Genomic DNA, 18,841 nt, shown 5'->3' on the forward strand with positions numbered 1-18,841 from the left:
GGAAGGATGGGTAGAACCCGAAACAATCTCCTTGGCTGGAGACAAAAACTGAAGTTCAGGGTCAGATTTTGCTTCATACATTGCTCCATACATCTGTTATCAGGCACATATGTATTTATACCAGTTAAATACTCCTGGTGCAATGATCCTTTTATCAAGCAAGAGTGAGCCTCTGTGTCTCTAGTCATGCTCTTGGACACAAGTTCTTTTTGTCTGATATTATCAGAGCCAATATGACCTTTTTTTATGCTTAAAGTTAGCCTGGTATTTTTTCTAATCTTTTGCTTTCAGTCACTTTATGTTCAAGTAGTTAAAGTTCATCTCTGATAGACAGAGTATAGTTGGTTCTTGCTTTATTGTTCAGTCTAACAATCTCTGCCTTCATTGATATAATTATCAATATGGTGACATTTAGGTCTGCTATTTTGCTAATTGTTGTTTATTTGTCTCATCTGTTTTTGTCCCTGTCTCTCTTTTCCAATCTTCTTTAGTGTTAATCAAATACTTTTTAGTCTTGGTGGTGGCCATGAAAATATACCTTTCATGTCTTTAAGTGCAGAGAGTCATGTGACTGCCAGCTCCAGATGCTGCAATATGAACCCGTCATTGTGTTTGCACGAGGGTCACACTCCCCACAGCCAGTTCCAAGTCAAAGAATGTGGCAGCCCCTTCCTGTGAGACATGGGACTTCCCTGGGGGGTGACTTTTGCTTGAGAATCCCATTGGCCTTGTCAAACTGTATTAGACCCACATCACAGTCTAAGACTTCTACTCAACCATTCTCTTTTCCCTCACTTCCTTGGGAGGGAGTCTGCATCATGATCGGATAACTCTCCCAGGCCCGAATTCCCTTATGGGCATTTTCTCCTAGAAATCGCTCAGATATCTAATCCCATCTTGCTGTTCGCTTCTTGGAGAACTCACACTAACGTGACATTTTATTTTATTTTATTTTATTTTATTTTTTATAAATTTATTTATTTTATTTTATTTATTTTTGGCTGCGTTGGGTCTTCGTTACTGTGCGTGGGCTTTCTCTAGTTGCTGCAAGCAGGGGCTACTCTTCATTGCAGTGCACGGGCTTCTCATTGCGGTGGCTTCTCTTGTTGCAGAGCATGGGCTCTAGGCACATGGGCTTCAGTAGTTGTGGTATGTGGGTTCAGTAGTTGTGGCTCGCAGGCTCTAGAGCACAGGCTCAGTAGTTGTGGAGCATGGGCTTAGTTGCTCCATGGCATGTGGGATCTTCCCGGACCAGGGATCGAACCTGTGCCCCCTTTATTGGCAGGCGGATTCTTAACCACTGCACCACCAGGGAAGTCTCGACATTTTATTTTAATGCCTTTATTGACTTCCTAGCTCAGTCTCTTTGCATTAGTGCTTAGTCATCACTTTAGAGATTACAATGTGCATCTTAAACTTAATCCAATCTGCTTAGAGTTAATATTCAATTACGTCAGGTAAAATGTGGAACCCTTATAATAAAATGAGGAAATGAAGCTCAAGGTGATACATGAAGGATGGATAAAATTTAGCAAATAGAAAGGAGGGGTAGGAAGAACTTTCCAGGAAGACATTATAACATGGAATTGCCTGAGATGGAGAAGCACTTGGAACAGGGTGGATGAGAGGAAGGGTGGCCTCAGAGGGGGTTGGAGACGAAGCAAAATAACACAACCAGCTGGTGGGGAACACTTAAAATGTGCCCCAAGCCACACATTATTCCACTGAATCTCCACAGGAACTGTAAGAGGAAGAGGCTTCTATTGCTTCCATCTTACAGATAAACAAATAGAGGATTGCCCACATTCTCAAGGTCACACGGGGAGGGTGACAGCTGGGGTTGCAGCCAGGTCCAGCTTAGCCATAAAGGGGCTGCTGACCGTGGCTCTGGCCTCTAGGAGGCAGTGGCCAGACCAGGAGCAATGAAGTAGGACATGGTGTTAAGGCCATTTTACTTTGCCACAACTGTCACTGAACAGCTTCCCTAGTCTCGGCTCGGCCTCGTGTACGACTGACCTCTGGTTCCTGCTTCCTGCTGCTTCCTGTTGTGTCGCCTCCACAACCAGGCTCCTTAATCAATCGAGTGCCCTCTGCGCTCTCCCCGACTCTGCCCCTCCACCCCCAGCCCTGAATTCCTTCCTGGGCCTCTGCCCTACACTCGGATCAGTTCATTCACTCTGTGGCCCAAGCCCGTATCTGGGTTTGGTCCAAAGGCAGTGAGAACACTGAGCACCTGCCCTTGGCTTCGTCAGGAAAGGAGAAGCCTTAGTCCTGAGACATGTTGTTCCAGTGACAGGAAGCTGAGAGGTCCGACAGAGGCCAGAGGCAGCCCAGGGACTGTCAACTGGGTCAGGCTGTCACCACCCCAGGGCTGGAGAGAAGCGGGGGGCACAGTGTCAGGGCCTGGGGTCAGGGGTCAGCCTAGGGAAGCGGGTCAGACTGTCTAACAGGAGTCGGGGGCCAGGAGGAGGTGCTTCCCTGGAGTTGCAGAGGAGACCGGGCTGCTGCCCGAGAGGCTGCCCAAGAGCCCTCCCCTCTCACATCTTCTGCCATCGGCTCCATTGGCTGAAGCTGCCGGGGGCTGGGGAGGGAGGGTCTGGAAATGCAATTTCCTGCAATTCCCAGCAGGGCAGAGAGGGGGCAGGCAAGTGGCATGCTCTTCTCTCAGTCCATCTCCTTGACCTTAGCCTGGAGCAGGCAGAGGAGAGATGGATTCTCATCCCTCTCCTCCAATGTTCTTGGGCAGAACGTCTACGTGCCCGGGCCCTACTGCCACCGCATCAGCTGTTCATCCCTCTCTTTCGACATCCCATGCAGGCGGTTGTGACCTGGATTGTGACGGTGCTTTTCCATCTGCATTTGAAGTCCTGCAACTTATCTTAAATACCTGGTGTTTCTACTGCCCTGTGATTAGTTTCCGTTCAGGAAGGAAAGACTTCCTCTGGTTAAGCTCTCCACCAGCAGTCACCTGGGCACTTTCCATGTTGTATGTACAATTCCACCTGTTGCATCCATAGAACCTGGGCTCCAGCATCTTCAGATCATGACCCCAGATCGTGACTTTGAATAGGCTACTCGGGACACATAGAAACATATAAGCACTACTTTAATTTAATGTTTGTGGTTGTCAAAAAGAATCATAGAAACAGTGGAAACATGCTGAACCATCACCCGCAATCATCCTCTCTGCTTTGTCTCCCCTGAGAAACCTTCGAGGGTGTACCTTCTAGAGGCACAGAACCCTCCGAGCGGGTGGTGAGGCCTTGGGGGAAGGAGCCGGACGTGGCCCTGAACCTTCTAGAGGCACAGAACCCTCTGAGCGGGTGGGGAGGCCTGGGGGGAAGGAGCCGGACGTGGCCCTGAAACTTCTAGAGGCACAGAGCCCTCCGAGTGGGTAGGGAGGCCTGGGGGGAAGGAGCCGGACGTGGCTGAGGTTCTAATGAGCAGCTTCCACGAGCAGCACACACGCCTGTTTTGTTTTAAGTCAGTAATTTGAATGTTCTGTTCAAAGTCACGACCTAGGAGTGGAACCTAAAGACGTTCAGACACAGTAGGATCGCATGGCCGCAGTGGCACAGGGGCGTTTCCCATCCTCCCCTCGAGGGCTCCCCGCTGGCACCCTGTCACGTTGGCTGCCGGGAGCTCTTCCCCGTAGGCCACCCCTAGCCTGGTGTGGGTCTAGAGCTGGCCTCACGAGGGACTGCAGTGAGATTTGGAGGGTGGAAGGGAAGCAGTGCTGGATGTAAGGACAGAGGGATGCAGAGGTGTCAGGGGCCATCATCCAGCTCTTCTCACCACTTCTGCCTGATGACCAACAGTGACCAGGACCACCAGTGGCGCTTGGAGAGGACCCACAGAGCAGAATTTCCCTGGGCCCCTTCCTGAGCTTCCCTCCAAGGCCCCGTCTCAGTGGCTGGACAGGCCTGGCTTCTCGGGTGGACCGACAGGTCCCTGCTCTGACTTCCGGCTTCCCTCCGCCAGCTCGTTCCACACCTGGTGAGTCCAATTCCTCCAGTATACCCCTTCCCGCAAACCATCATGGCTCCTCCAAGTGAGAAAAAGGTTTGCCTCGAGTCCAGGGTCTCTTTGACTCGGGGGGGGGGGGGTCCCAGGACACAAGTAACCAGAGGGCGGTCTGTGGCCTGGCTTGAGCTATGAGCCAGGGGGTCAGCTGTCACCTCAGTGTCCTCACTCAGCAGTGACACCGCCCTAAGCTCTCCCTGATCCCTGGCATTGAGGAACACGGGGTCTGCTACCTGCTGACACCCCAGGTGCAGGGACACCATGGCGATGGCAGAGATGGTCCCTCCATCCTTCATCCTCCCACACGTCTGTGGGGGGTGTCATCCAACCTGCCCATTAATATCCTTGACAGTGGCCGGGACACGTCCTCCTCCCCAGGCCGACTCCTCTGACTCCCTGTCTGCCTGATGAGTGGTCTTACTCCCTGGTCCATTCTTGTTCCACAGATCAGTCCCCAAGCCTCACAGGTGAGTGTGGGTGTGCGTATCTGCTAACGTCCACAGGCCCAGATTCATGGAGAGCGGGGCTGGCTGACTTTCCCTGCAAACAGCCAGACTCTGGGGTCGTGTGGTCTCTGTCGCAACTAATCAACGTTGCCCTTGTCTTGCAAAAGCAGCCACGGAGATAAACAACAGATGTAAAGAAACGGCATGGCCGTGTCCCAAGAAGTTTCACTTACAAACTCAGGTGGCTGTTCTGCAGCTGTGGTCGCGGACCTGCTTCAGAATGAGGGCGGAGGGGAGGCCGCGGTGCAGAAGGTCCTGGTCCCCAGGCCCGCCTGGGCCATGCTCGTCTCCACGGTGACAACCTCAGTCAAGCACCACACGCCGTGTTGTGACGTTTAAGCCCAAATTTCTCATACAGCTCTGGAAATAAAATATTAGTTATTTAATCAAGGGGGGATATCTGTCAAAGATATTTAACAGATTTTACAAAAAAAATTTACAAACATTACTTTTATATAGAATGCTAAGAGTGATTCCCTCGTATATCCTATGATCTACTGTCTTTAAACCTGGGCAGGTCTTTGTGGGAGGGGGCAGCAGCCCTCTCTGGTCCTTGTCCCCTTTGTGGGCGTGTCTCTGATGTGAGAGTCTCACAGGGTGATGCAGGTCTGGGGCTCCGGGAAAGAGACTGTGGTTTTTTCATCTCATTGAAAAGCATAATATGATGGAGGAGCATTTGTGTGACGGATTGGAGTCTTCCAACCTGATGCTTTACTTCCCGAACCTCCTTGATTGGAAGGGACCACGAGCGCCTGGGAAAAGTCTGCGCTGACCGCGTCAGGTACGTCTGCTTTGCTGCACGTGGGAACAGACACGCCTGCCCTCACTCGGGCCGCGGGGGCCCAGTCCTCGGTGCACAGCAGGGGGGGCGGGACCTCCTTGCCAGCGTCACCCCACCGTGTCCTCCGTCGGCTGTAGTCGCCACCTCACTCTCGTCACTAAAAGAACAATTATACATGACTTGGCTAAAATCCAAGAGGGCTGTCCAGAGATGGCGCTTAAATTAGAACCTGATCTTTCATTCCTGAGATGTGATCACCTGGAATCATGGAAAAAAGAAACGCCTGAGATGTTGCCTTATTTCAAAATTCAGGAAGATTGGAATCCCAACTTTCTGCAGAAATAAAACTGTATCTTAGCTTATTCACGAGTTCAGCAAGGCTCAACGCTGGGCTTTAAGTAAGTGAACTGTTCGGTCCGCATTCAGGTCCCCAAGTCACCGTCTGCTAGCTGTGTCCCCTGTCATCCTTTAGCTGGCGTCCAGCACAGTCACGCTCATTAGAGCAGGGGCACACACCTTTGTACACACACCCACACACACTCCTGTGCACACATCTGCACCTGTTTTTCTAATGTGCTCATTCTGCCTCCCCTCACGGTATTTCTAAGGAGAACTTGCCCCCTTCCCCATCTGCAGGGGCCTGTGGTGTCCATGGACGTGTCCCGAGTCTGGCCCTCCCTGCCACATGCAAGCCCCGCCCCTCTGCCCTGTGTCTCCCCCGCCAGGAGGTGTTACTTCACCCCCAGAAGCTGCTCAGAGCAAGTTTAGTGAAGGACGGCGCTTCGGCCGGCCTCGGGCAGACCCTCCTCCCTGGCCCGACGGGAGGTGCGCAGCCTCCGCCCTCCCCGAGACGCTCTGGGCAGACGGCCAGCAAGCACCCACATCCCTCGTCCCACTCAAGGGCGCTGGGACATTTTGCAGGTTCAGAACCGACTGGGAGCTCAGGAGGGCGTGTGAAGACTTACACCCTCCATTTCTTAATGTTCTAGTTTCTACCTCTGGCAGGAAGCACGAGCAAACAGAACCTCCGGCAGAGCAGCGTCACTTTGGCAAACGCTGCCCGCAGCCCTGTCCTGCTCTCGCTGGCTCGGCGTCTTACTTCTGGAAGCCGTGATGCTTAGTAATTCAGTAGGAGCAAGAATCCGCATACTTGATGCGCCAGCAAACGGCCCGCAGACGGGTTCACTTCAGCTGGCCTCTCTGTCGCCAACAAAAGCCGGACAAACACCCTGAGAGAGGCCAGGCGGCAGCGTCGCTGGCGGGGACTTCTTTCCTTCCTGCTCCTCAGGTCTCCGCCCTCTCCCTCGCCTCCTCCATAGCGTTCTCCGGATGCTCTGGTTCCCCCTGTATCGCCTTACCTGGGATCACGTGGCTTTGCCAGCCCACAGGTCGGGCTGCCTCCCTCTCCAGGCTCTCTGATAGCTGGGCTAATTGGCTCAGGTGTAAAGCGAGCCAGCAGGGTTGAGGCTTTGAAGTGGTGGTGCCGTGCCAGCCGGGACTGTCCCCGTCTGCGCGTCAAATGCCCGCCAGCCGGGCGTGCCGCTAAGAAAACCGGGAGTCGTCGTGTTGTATTGCGAGGCTCGGGGCCACTCTGGTACCCGACTGCAAGCTCGTTGTTAATTGTGCAGGCTGGGCCTGGATGCGGTCGGACCCGGGTTTAACAAGGGAGGCTGGCCCCAGAGCGCGCGCAGGGAGTGGGAGATGCCAGCTGTTCCTTCGCACACGGAGCCACCCCATGCTTTGATCAATAATGCTGTTCCACTTTAAAGTGGGCTATCTTGTCTGGGTGCAGGGATGGACCCCCACCCTGAGCTGTGGTCTGCTCAGCCGCCGCGCACGATTACAGAAAGGTCAGTCCGCGACACAGGGGCCACTGGCCGCCTGGCTTGACGTCACTGCTCCCTGGCCTCTTCAAAGGGCTTGTCCACCTCTGGAACGCAGGGCCTGAGCCCCGGCTGCATCCTGGTGACCAGTGATTGCTTTAAAAAGGAGCAAAAGCCAACACAGTTGACTCTGATTTTGCCCAGATTCTCATTCTTAACACCGAAACCTACTTCATGGACACAGCACAGAGAATAACCTTCTTTCCAAGGTGTCTGGCCACGGGACACTCTCCAGAGTCTCGCTTGCCTTCTGGAATTGTGTGCTGACCGGCCCCCTCGGCCACCCTCTCAGCTCTGCTCTCAGGCTCTGTAGGGGACGCGCAGAACTCACTATGCTCAGCTCGGGGCTAAGCGTGCAGCTCCTTCCAAACCTCTTCAAGTGTCATATCTCTGAACACAGTCACATTCTGAGGTGCTGGAGGTTAGGGCTTCAACATGAATTTGGGGAGCACCATTCAGCCCGGGACAGTGGGACAGTGTGAGAAGGCCTGACCTGGACATAAAACACTCAGCCCTGATGTAGCCGGTGGCCTCGGCCCCTGATGGGGCAAGACTCACCCAAGGAGAAGGCCCCGAGGCCTGGGGGGCTGCACACCTGCCCAGACAGGCCCACTGTGCCTCGGGACCCCTGGGAGGTGGGAGTGAAGCTGTGCTCAGTGAGGAAAGGGGTGAATCTGAGTCCTGGGCCGTCTCCTCCTCCAGCCCACCGCTGCGGACTCCTGGTGGAAAGACTATTCAGAATAAGGGGTAATGTTTTCCCTGCGGTCTGTGCCACATCAACTGCTGTGAGGCCAGCAGATCCCCTGCAGCGGGGGCCGTCCTCTGCCAGGACCACAGCATCCTCGGCCCGAGGCTCCCAGCATCGTGGACGTCACCACTTCTGCACGGCACCTGTGTGCGAGCTGCCGATTTGGGCACCAGCAGAAGTGGACCCCCAGGGGGTAGAGAGAAAACCAGGCACGTTACGCATTAGTCCCCAAACTTGCCCCGTGGTACACCTGCGAGAATGGCCTCAGGACCCTCAGAGGCAGTCAGAAGGCATTTTCAGGGGGCAGGACCACAGCACTCATCAGTCACCATGGGCTTGTCTGTCCCCCAGTTCTGGCAGGAAGTAGGATGTTGGGTTACAAATCCTTCACCTGTTATTCATGGCAGGTCTAGAACTTATTTAATCTTCCATCACGGTTGTGGAAGGGGGAATCCCTGGTTCTTAGCCCGTTTTTCCTTCGCAACCCTGTTCCCAGGAAGAAGCCGGCCCCTGTGCATTTGCAAGAAAGCACACACACCACCTTGCGTGTCTGCCTCCCAACTTCCCCTCCTGATGGAGCTCGACAGGCGGGGAGCAGGGCAGCCAGCAGGGAGGTGGCAGCAAGCAATTACCAGCAGAAATTAGCAGCTGCCTCTGGGGACAGAGACACAACGACACAAAGCAAGGGGCCCAGGGGAGGGTCTCTGCAGCCAAGGAAGGAAGGCCTTCGCTGAGGATCTCACCATTACCGGGAGTAAAGGCTCGCAGAGGAGGAAATGGAAACTGGTGGAAACTGGAACGCCTGTTTCACTTCAGTATTAGTAGAAATAACACGCATCGCAGTCACTGTGGGAAATGCTTATGTCGATACCCTCATTCAGAAATCAGCGGAGCCTGAGGGAAAGGTAGGTTCAGGGGTGGCTGTGGGGAGAATAAAACACTCACATGCACTTCATGGACAGCCGAGATTCCAGCGTGACTCTGGTTGACGTTTTCATCTCCATAAATGAGTTAGGCAAAGTGAAACCAGCAGACACAGGTTGGAACCTCACTCCACCATCAGTGCAATGACGAGAGTGACTTTGCTGAATCTGGTGATGGTTTTGGAATCAGGGCAAAACGTCTCCTTAGTTTTTCATGCCGTTCAGGATGCAGTGGCCACGGAAACACCGCATTTAAGTTTGACCTACATCATTAGCATTTATCCATCACTTTAAGTCTAGGTGATCAATGGAACAATAAATCCAGGCCTGATTTGCAGCATTTGCCAAGTTTGATGGTGTCAGTACTCCCGTCAAGCAGATTTCCAGCTATCATGTGACATCTCTGAGGGCAGAATTAGATGCCCAGTAGATGCCATTGTACAGTATTTCTATATAAAGGCAAGAGACACACAGATAACCTCAGAGGAATAGATAGTAGTAAAATGCGATGCAATAATTAGAAACGGTGAGTTTTGAGTGTTTATTATCAATATCTAGAATATAATTTACTTAGCCGTACATTGAAATCATTTAATCATTCATAATGGTGCTTTTAACAACCAGTTTACCGAATTTCTGAAAATATGACCTTGGTTCCTGTTAGTTAGTGTGTGTCAGCTGAACAGTTTACAAGCCCGGACTCAATCCCTGTTTCCCCTGTGCCCAGTAGCACCTGGCCTTCCCTTCTGGGTGCTTAGCCCCCTGTATCTCCTGATGCTTTGCTCTGTGAGAGCAAGACCAGGACTTCGGTTCCCAGTCATAAGCACTTAGCAAGGGTCTGGCACAAGTCAGTCTACAGAGTGAGTAGATGGACATTCGCCCAGGGTTACACCTGTCTCAGTCTGGGGAGAAGAGCTGGTCAGTTTGCAGGTAGAGACGTCACCCAAGAGAAGACAAGCGCCCAGGGGAGCCTGGGGGCAGGAGAAGGGATCGGTGTTCTCTGGGGCAGCGACCCCGGGCTTGTGATGGGGAGGACACCTGGCCACGCCGCCCTGGGGTCCTCACTGGAAACTGCTGCTCGTTGCTTGTTTCCAGAAGAGAAGCATTTCCTAGAATTTGGTACAAGTTAAAGAAGTTATTGCATCTACAAGCATGGGATATTTGAGAGTTCCAGGAATTTACCTATATTACAAGATAAATAATAATAATAAAATAATAATAATACAAAAATGTTCGCTTAGGATAAGATGAATAAAGATAAAATGGGGGTCTTTATATTCCTAGTAGGGGATCAATTCATTTTTGACTTGATTTTTTTAAAATTTTTATTTTATATTGGAGTAGAGTTGATTAACAATGTTGTGTTGGTTTCAGGTGTACAGCAAAGTGATTCAGTTATACATATACATATACATGTACCTATTCTTTTTCAAATTCTTTTCCCATTTAGGTTGTTTGTTACAGAATACTGAGCAGAGTCCTTGTGCTGTAGAGTAGGCCCCTGTCAGTTATCTATTTTAAATATAGTAGTGTGTATTTGAGATTGACGTATACACATTTTTAACTTTAAAATGACTGCTTCTTAATTCTGCAAGGATGGAACAAGTGACGCAATTATGTAATGGAAAACTCTAGAAAAATATATCCCAGCAAAATATCTCACCCTGTTCATGGCCAGAGGATAAGATCTGATTTTCAGGGTCTGTCAATGTCCTTGATCGTCAGCTTCTTGTTAATCAGGAGAACACGGCAGTGGCGTCGCTCTTGTTTGCTACATGGCAGGGTCAGAGGCTTCCGCCGTATCAGCACTGCCCGCGAGCTTGTTAAACCTAGAGCGCTTGGCAGCAGCCTCTGTCTTCACAGTCTAGAAGCCTCAGGTGTGGCTGAGGATTTGCATCTCCCCCAAGTTCACCATGAGTCGGATGCTGCTGGTGCAGGGACCCCACTTAGAGAGGCTTCTGTAGTGGAAGCACGATGCTGCTTGACTTCGAGGCACATTTTAAATATTTCAACACCTGTTCCTTCGCTATTGACTTCCACGTACAAAGTCAAGATATTTACCAGGAAACTATACATGGGCTATTATATATTCTTCACACTTAGAGCCAAATATTAGTTTAGTTTTCAAACTTTATAGACACCTCTGATAAGTGTCAGTTTTGAGAAGCACATGCAAGATACAATTTATTCTGCAGAAAGTGTACTTCCTGCTTGATTATTTCCGAGAGCGAAATGTTGAGATTTGTTCTGGGAAAACATTCTAAAAATCCACACCACAAGATAAAACGGCTGAGGTGGTCATAGACCCAGCTTAATTTTCTAATTTTCATCTGTAGCACCCTATTAAAAGTTATACAGGTTGTGATCTAGAAAAAATAAATGATTAACTACTTGAATATTAAGAAAAATAGTTTTTTGTCCTTCCTTAAGTGACACATGTGAAGCGTAGTTAAGGTTTTTATGACAATCGTGACCGCTGCGTTTTCCCCTGACTTACATAAATTCCTCTTACTTGGTCATTTGAATACAGAACTCATTTAAATTCTCCGAGCCACATCCTGAGCTTGCAAACTTTCCAGAGGTGCTTTGAAGAATCACACCTTATGCACTCTTGACATTTCCAGGGAAACTATGGACCATGGTCTCTGCAAAATGATTTAACTCTCTGGCCCTTGGTTTTTAATTATTACTGAGGGGAGGAGGCCTGGGGAGGGAAGAACTGCTGTAACGTCCAACCTTCCCCCGAAGCACGGCTAATTAGTGAGCAGCACTAAATGACCGCCTTGCATAGTGAGGAAAGGTTTGGAGGATGCTTGCAGGCAAAAAAAAAAAAAAAAAAAGCAGCAGCTCAAATTCATTATCATCCTGCCTGGATCTATCAGGTGGTACAAGATTTAAACAAAGATGTGGGTTTATACAGGTTTATTTAAATTAAAGAGAATGTGTTTCACATTGAAGATAACATCTAGAAGGGTTAAGGCACCTACAAGGTTTTCAGGTAACTGCTGAAGTTTGGCAGCAGTGAGCTATTCTGAGCTTTCTGCATATTTTATGGCCATCATTTCCGGAGACCTGAGCCGTCTGTCGGCAGCGCTGGGAAATGGCAGCAGAGTCCCAGGGAGCGACCCGCCGACCTTGTCATGATTTGCATGCTTGCTCCGCAAATCCATCAGAATGGGTGTGAAGTGTGGGCCTCTCTGAGTTCAGGGAAGTTTGAAAGAAAGATGTTGAGCGTGTCACCGAATGGCAGTGGTCCTCAGGTTAGTGGATGGAGGGGCGTCTGAGTCGGGTCAGCCCGGGAGGTGGTCCAGCTTCCTTTGCCCATCCTCCCGCACACCATCCATGAGAGAAACGGACAGGGGGTACGAGCACACGCCAGGGCCCGTCCGCTTCACAGATGGGGAACCTGAGGCAGGGATCATAGCCAGGTAGTTGAATCACATGTTTATTGCAAAGCCTTCAGTCACCTTCCTGCCTCAGAGTGAAAACAACTTGAGGACCTGGCTCTGGGGAAACACCCACCCCTGGGAACAGTGCATCTAATTTCCCGGGACAAACAACAGAAGTCATAGAACTCGCAGGAGTCTCTTTTTTGTCATTGGCTTATTTGTGTGTTTGTGTTTAAATAGGAGTGTTACCTTCAGATGCTATAAATGAACTGAAGTCAAGGGCAATTTTATTCATCACCTTCCACAAAGGAGGAGGCCACCAAGAGTTTGTTAAACACACAGAGGAAGGAAGCTTTAGAGACACCTGCACACAAAGCCCACGACACAGGTGCTGGAAGGAAAAGAGCATGGCACTCACTCAGGTGCCACGTGACCTTCCTGGGCTTCTGTGAGGCAGACAGGTTGCTTGTGCTGTGTCCACGGGGGTCTGTCTCTCCACAGACCACCAGGATGTCATTATCACACCACACACCACTCACCTGGCCTGGCTACTCCTGATGACACTGTTATAATGGGCCTCCCCGTGTGATTCTGCAAGGATTATTTTTTGAGAAGCTTAGAATTCATTACAGACATTATCCTGCAAATTCTCCAGCCACCCAAAGAAGTGCTTAATATATTTATTCCTTTTCTTTCCAAGTCCCAGCCCCAGAGAAGAACTTTGCAGAAGAGAGGTCATCTTTGCAGACTGGTGGATGATTATATTCCCAGTTAATTTAATCCAAATGACCAACATGGGTGATCTATGCCTGAAATGTGATTTTTCTAGGTATCATTTTTTGGTCTGAATTTTCTATCTATTGTCAATCAATCAGTCAATGAATCAATCCATCTATCCATCCTATTGGTCTGTTCCTCTGGAGAATTCTAATAAACTCTGAGCAAACATTCAGGAAAAGGATTAGAACGTGGACCTTGAATGTAGATTCAACCTCCAACAGTGGGCTGGACAACCCTGGGACAAGTGACTCATTCCTTCTGGGGTCCATGTCAAGTAAACACACACGTGCGCACACACACACACACACACACACACACACACACTCCCCTGTCTGTCTACACCCTGTATCATTGGAAATACAGTAAGTGGTATTTAGTTTAGCAATCCATTTATAGATTTTGCATCATCTTTCCAGCTCTGAAGTTTGCCATAATCAGGAGAAGACGACAAGGGCACCAGACCCAAGCCCCTGCGGTGTGAGCGGTTTTCCTGCAAGCTGCCTCTGTAACCCACCCACACGAGTGACACATGGAGCATTCGTGCAAATTCCTCAAATCTCAGCCTGAAGATTTCCATACACAAGGCTAGATGTTAGGCAAGGGCAGGAACGCCACCTCTAACACAGGGTTGCAGCAGCAACTTTGAGAAGCTAAAAATATTTATTTAGATGCACAAAATAACTTTGGAGTTAATTTTCGCTTTTAAGACCACCAGGCAGAAATCGACACCAGGAACACAGCTCCGCGTGGCTTGCTCCCCGCTGCTAAGACAGCTGCTAATTATTTTCTTTCCATTATTTTGAGACAGCAGGGCAGTTTGGGGATTGAAATCTGTGCACACTCGTAAAGCAAAGTGCGGAGAGGAGGGAAGCAGAGCTTTGTTCTCGAGTTCAAGGCCCAACAGTCGTCTTGTCTTTACCGTCGAGCTGTTTGGTCCCCGTGACGCTCAGACAGGACATGCTCCTGTTCCTCCAGCACCCTGGTTCTTAAAATAAACAAAACTCCAAAATAAGCCTGTGGAGGGGCAAAGACCGACCCTCCTGGTGCTGGCAGGCCTGTGGCCAGCACATGCTTTGGGGGGCCCTGCATGGTGGCCAGGGTTGAGCTGGGACTCCTTGCGGCCTGAGGTAACGCATCAGAGGCTGACCCGACAGCCTCTTCGTTCACGGGGGTTAGCATAGCCGTGACCCGGCTCCCCGTCTTCCTGCGGCTATGGTGTCCCCGGGTTAACCGTCTGCCCTAGTGTGAGCCAGCTGGCCTTCCGCTCCGACCCATGTGAACCCATGGCTTCCTCCCCAGGCCCTCCCCTCTGGACTCTCTGTGGAAGCCCAGGGCAGGACTCCCATAAACTTGGCTGAGCCGACCCACGCCCCCAACCCCTCTCACGTGACCCTCCCCATCCATCTCCCTCCAGCTTCACCATCTGAGCAGCTGCTGCCCTGGGGGGCGGGGGGAGGGGCACAGCTTTTCCTCCTGCTGCAGGTCCCAGACCCTGCACCCAGGAGGCTCAGGGGCCTCGCGCTGCCCTTGGCCTCTGCGACGTCTCCATCCCTGGACCCCCGTTAGGCTGTGCCATGTCGGTTCAAACTCCCCCTTATACATACAATCTCATCTGGGCTGATGGCATTTTACCCTCTGCACTCAGCGTTCTTATGGGCAGGAAGGAGGATAAAAATCCCAAATTCAAAGTCAGTGTGAGAGCAGATGCGGTGACACGGGAGACGCTCAATGGCTTTGCTCTCCCCACCCCCGTCTGGACTCTTCCAGAGTCTGAATCCAACTGGCTTCAGCTACCGCCTCTGAAGCATTTCCCAGGAGTGGCCTAGGGATCCCCCTAAAGCGAAGCTCTGAGCAAGGGCAGGAACGCCACCTCCTGTGCGCACTTTTCCTCCTGTGCGCCCTGTGCCTGGCCGCCTTTCCCCAGAGGTGGGGAAGTGGAGCCCTGCCCCTTGGTGGCCTCTGTGGAGCAGCCCCTGGACACCTCTTCCCTGCCCCTACCCCCAGCCTCCGGCAGTGCTGACTCCTGGGCGCTGCCTGGGCCCTGCCTGGGTCTGTGTCTCTCGTGCAAATTTCTCGAATCTGGGTCATACAGGGGCTCCCTCCCCACTGATTTGCCAACACGAGGCCTGACCTTCAAGCCTGGGATCTGCGGTCTCTGTGGGGAGAGGTCGCCAAGCTGGGTATTGAACTGGTTGTAGCTTTCCACCTTACGCTGTTCTTAGGATGCTTTATCCTTCCACCCAGACGAGATCATAAATACTCAAGGCTCAAGTCTCCAGTTTATTCATCTTTATAATCCCGTGGTGTCGGGCCACGAAGAGACTCTCAATAAATATCTAATAAATGCGACTCAAAGTGTCTGCTCGACAAAGGTCAACATCTTTCTTCTGTGGCAACGGCAACTCAGTGATCATTCAGCCCAATTTATTAGTCACTGATGCAGGTCACTGCCTCATCAATAGGATGGGAGTTGTATGGGATAAGAGAAGTGACCGGAGTTCACAATTTCCCGGCCCTGTTCAGGTACAGACACGGTCTTATTTGAGATGAGGACTAAGAAAATGGATCTATAATTTCCAGAGCTCTTTGGAAGGAGACTATTGAAAAAACTCAGTAGAAAGCCTAACCCTCTTGCTGAAGATCTGGGCTGAATTATATTCCACTCATGATTCTCCATCCACACTCCATAGTTGTATATTCAAAGCAAATGCATTATTTAAACAATATTATACTCTCTATTAGTTCCTGGGCTGGGTTAATGGTTGGCTAAAGCAATTATAGGGCCCCAGGGATGGACTTGCAGGAGAGGCACCGAGACACACAGCCAGTAATACGTGCCTTTTCTTTATTGCGGTAATTCAAGATTTTTATGCAGTGTACTAAGGGACTGTCAGTGGGACGAGGCATGTATAATGACCAACAATCTCCTCTTCTCCTAATGCAGGAAAGAGAACAAGAGGGGACGTTGAACCCCACAGGACACCTAAGACAGCTTGCCTTTTTCTTTCACATTCCTTAGAGGTTCTAACAGACAGGGCTGTGATCAATCAAAAGCCGTGATATTAAAAACACACAGGAATTAGCTTCCAGGTAAGAATGCAATCTTAGAAATATTTGAGTGGCATAGAATTCACTCCTGTACTATGTGGGAGATTATGACAGAATATGCTTGGGAAGTTTTCTGAAAAGTCACCAGTATATACTGTTAGAGCAGGATTTCATGAAGGTGATATGGGCTGGTTTTTCGTAAGAAAACGGCTTCACTTAGACTATGAAAGCAGCAGTAGCGGTCACGTTCCCGGTGAGGACCTGGCAGAGCCCCTGTCGCGGTCCTTCTCCATCTCGACCCGTTGGACCTCCCTCCTCAGCTCTTCTGCATGTTCTCCTCCTCCCGTCCACCCTCCCAGGAGTTCCCTTTGTAAACACACACGTGTGACTCATTTTGCTCCTTTTTTTGTATCCATCAGTGGCCTTTCACCACTCACCCAGGCCACCTCATTGTCTGGAATTTCATCCAAGCCCTTCACAGCCTGACCCTGACCCAGTCGACGCAACACTCACCCAAGATTACACATTATGCATTAACTGTGGCCTGGACCCATGGTTTGAGCATAGAGGCCAGAATATCTATTGGAAATCTGACTGGAAACAAATCAGAAAGTTTAGAGATGCCACATCCACATATTCATACATAGCTTTTCTTTCTGATTGTCTGCTTGTGGTCCATTTCACGTGATTCTACACCTTCCTCTTTTTGAGGCACCAGGCAAAATTTGTGTCCAGCTTTCTCTGCAGATGCATTTCCATTTTCACAGACATATTTTTACCTCCAGCTGAGGTGGTTGGCTTCACATTTGTGCCCTGTTTTCACAATCACCACGATATGTAATACACAAATCACATCTCATTGTGTAATGTCAATTAACAATGCTCACCATTCATTAGTGCCTTCTACATTCTAATGAATTATTTGCTAAGAATTTTACATCTATTATTTCAGCTCATCTTGTCAAAAATTAAATAAAGAAGTTCAATTATTCTCGTTTACACTTAGGAGACTATTATTTAATCAAGGTTGTGTGAAAGTAAGAACTGGCCCCGGACTTGAACCTGAGTCCGATTGTCTGGGATGTGCTAGACCACGGAGTTACCTCATCTGTCTTCCCGAAGCTTCTAGACCTTTAGGAGCCGTACTGATGGGTGGATATTACCAGATCTGGCATTTGTCCTCATCTGATCAGGAGAGCTCTGGTTTGTACTTGCTGTCCTGGAATTATTGTTAAGCCTGTTCTGTCTTACTCTCAAAAGTATCTGTTTTTATGATAAATTATAAGGTCACCGGAGGCATTGTCAGTGTGCCTGAGCCTCAGTTTTCCCACCTCGTGTGGGTCTCTGTGCTCACTGCTGTGTCAGGGCAGAGCCAGGGAGAAGCCCAGGTCTCCTGCCAGACAACAACCCTTCCACCGGCACCTCCCTTGAGTCTCAAACAGAGAAGTTGACATGAGATGGAGCTGAAATCCACCCTAGTGCCCTGAGGTCTGTGATATTCTAGCCTTCACAATGTTTCCCTAATAACATTGTGGCAGACACACTCTCGGGTGACCCCCAATGGGTCCTGCCCTTGTGTGGTCCCCTCCCTTGAGTGTGGGTGCAAACCTCGATTGCTTCTGGCCAATCGAGTGTGACCGGGATGGCAGGTGTCACTCCTGTGAATAGGTCACATTACACAAGGCTTGCTCTTAGCACACTGAGGTGAGAGGGGCTCCCTGTGGCTGTGAGAGTGCCACAGGGCAGAGACACGGGGTCTCCTGGAGCTGAGAGTTGTTCCCAGCTGAGAGCTAGCACAGAAACTGCAGGGTTATGAGTGCAGGGAGCTGAGTCTGCAGACAACTTGACTGAGCTTTGGGAGCACTTCTGTCACCAGCTGAGAGTCTGAGGAGCCTGCACCCTTGTCAACAGTTGGACGGCGCCTGGTGGTCCTGAATTAGAGAATTAGCCTTAACCAAGCTTGTATGTACCACCTACAGAAATGATGAGATGATAAGTGGGTGTTGTTTTAAGCCACTGTCACCTAGGACAGAGCCTGTTGTGCTCATCTCAGTGCCCCCCTGACCCCTTATAACCCCACTCCTCCAGCATCGGCCTCTTCCCCCTGAGGCCTCCAGCTGCAGGCGGCAACCCAGCCTCCCTGGGAGTCCCTGAGGACTTTCTCCTCACCGCGGTCAGAGCAGCTGCTTTAAATGGCACATCTGATCAGACCCTTCCCGTATCAAGGCCACCTTTGTCCTCAGGGTCAAATTTAAATGCTGTGACGTGGTTTAGGAGCCAGTGCACCACTGGGCTGACAACCTCCACCCCCTTCAAGCCGCCCTGACGACTTCAGTCAACCTGGCTTTGTCTGCGACCCTCACTAACGCCACCCACCGGACATCCGTCTGGCTACTTCCTGATTCTTCTGGTCTCACCTGAGACACCACTTCTCCCAGGAGCTTAGCCTTCTCTAAACTCTCCTCCTGACCTGTGGCCCCCCTGGCCCGAGCTCCCTGCCTGTCCAGTCCTTCTCTATCTGAGCAGTCATTTCACTGCACTGTCATTTCCTGTCTCCCCCCAACCCTGAATTAGCCAGGGCTCATCAGAGGAACAGAAGCCATAGGATATTATGTCAGGGAACTACCATCAGATCCACTGTCCGGACTCTTCCTGGGACAATCGTAACAGCCCGGGTGCACTGGAGTCAGCAGATTGACCATCAGTCACACTTGATTCTCAAATTATGTAGATGCAGAGTTCATCAATGGGTCTACTCTC

The sequence above is a fragment of the Balaenoptera ricei genome, chromosome 3 (assembly GCF_028023285.1).
Source record: "Balaenoptera ricei isolate mBalRic1 chromosome 3, mBalRic1.hap2, whole genome shotgun sequence".
Classification (NCBI taxonomy): Eukaryota; Metazoa; Chordata; class Mammalia; order Artiodactyla; family Balaenopteridae; genus Balaenoptera; species Balaenoptera ricei.